This window comes from Mandrillus leucophaeus, unplaced genomic scaffold (genome assembly GCF_000951045.1).
Source record: "Mandrillus leucophaeus isolate KB7577 unplaced genomic scaffold, Mleu.le_1.0 Scaffold502, whole genome shotgun sequence".
Classification (NCBI taxonomy): Eukaryota; Metazoa; Chordata; class Mammalia; order Primates; family Cercopithecidae; genus Mandrillus; species Mandrillus leucophaeus.
Genome location: NW_012105388.1, coordinates 1,166,338 through 1,168,378, shown reverse-complemented (window position 1 = coordinate 1,168,378; position 2,041 = coordinate 1,166,338).

Genomic DNA, 2,041 nt, shown 5'->3' with positions numbered 1-2,041 from the left:
TGGGTGAGATTTAGTTACATTTAAAGGTGTAAAAATAAGATTGAAATCACTGCCTAAAAAAAGGAAATTACTTTGGATGCCCATTGTTTCTGGAAGAAGGGTGTTTTCATGCCTATGTGGCACTGACGTTATATTAGGTGGAGGCCAAAGTAGAGAACGAGACTCTCCTTTTTGGAACACTTCATATAACTGAAATGGAATGTATATTACCTTAGCAATACTATGTGCCTAAATAAAACATGGGTTCTGATTTGATATGCATCTCATTTGTAGTATGAAGCTTTTCTTACCAATCCAGGCGTGCCAGAACCACTTCTTGACATAGAATTGACCTGCATTCAAATTCTGGTTCCTTTCCTTTCTACATGTGTGACCTCGGGCAAGTTATTTAAACCCCTCTGTGCCTCAGTTTCTGTGTAAAACAGGGCTAGCCTTAGAGTTGTGTGCATATTAAATAACACCTGGAAGACTCTAAGAACAATGCCTGACACATAGTGAAAGGGAATGATCATTATCTGTTATTATTCAGGTCCATAAATAATTATTGGCTGTCCACTCTGTAGTAGTCTCTGTACTAGACCCTGAAATACCTTTGGGATTTCAGCCTTTTTGTTTGTGTTTTGTCTACAAACAATGTGTTACAAACTGAGTTATGAAATTCTGATAAATTCAGCAGTCCAGTTAGACCCAAATTAATCCAGAAAAAAGGCCATTTGGAGTCAGGACATTTGAAATTCGGGAGAGAATATGAGATGTAAATGAAATAGTTACTTAAGGTCTTGCCTTTAAGTTATTGAGTTACTGTGCCAGGTTTTAGAGAGTACATTTATGATGCATATTAAAACCACTTTGACATTCAAGGAGTCAAACATGCCTGATTAGACTTTCATGTCCTGTATTTATAAAAAGGTTAGTGGTGCATTCCTTCAGTGCAAATTATTTTTGGTTCTTACTAACATTTATGAATATAAAAAAATCTATACAGCATAATGTATGTGGTTAATTTGTCCACATCATCTGTTTGCTTTTATTTAAGGAGATATCCAAGAAGTTGCTACATCTTAACCAGTAATTTCAGCAGTTAGGGAATAGGCAATATCTAGTTAAGGGTAATTGTACTTTAGCACTATGAGACAAAATGAGAAATGCAATCACGGCAATAATGTATTCCCCTGTATAAATCTGTCATGGAAATGGTATAAGAAGACATACCTTTTACAGGCAGTTTCATTGTTATGCTTTATGGTGATTCTAAGCCTGGCCTATACAACAAGCAATTAATAATGTTTGGTCTGCGAGTTGTCTTGGGTGGATATGTACACAGGACACTAAAAGTAGGTTTAAGGTGATGAATTCAACAGAGAATCTGACCATTTGGTCTAAAGGATCTCATATTTGACTGGCTTTGGCACTGGCTTGACTGGTTACCTTCCGAGATTTTGGAGTTAACCATGTATATAACCGCTATCATGTAACTCTACCTATGGTGTTTTGACAGACACTGAATACTTGGCCATGAACTCCTCCTATAGCTCCTTTATTTGCATATCTTGCACCGTTAAGAAACTGAACACATAGGACACAACCCTTCCATTACCCGATATCTGCCAAGATGGAGATAATTAGGCAACTTTTCTCAAAAACTCTTGATGTAAAGCAGAAGAGTGACTAGGTCCCTTCTTAACAATAGGCAAAGTGAGCTCCAGCATTTACTAAGATGGGAACCATAACATGCTGGCTGGAAATAACTTGGAAGCTCATTTTGTCCATACCCAATTGTAGACAGTCAAGAATATAAAAATATTCTGCATTCTCTTGTCCTTAGTACTCCTTTCTGCCTTCCCCATTTCTACAAGCCTGATGGCTTTTAAATGTTAAAATGCTCCCTAAAAGCACCCCATAAGCCTTATTACACAAGTCACATAGGAACAAAAAGCGCCTAAGATAGTCCTCCATTTGGGCGCAGTCTTGCCTTCTGAGAAAGGGGACTCTAAGAATTAATGAGGGCCCAGATTTGGGATATCTGGGGCAAGACTTGGAC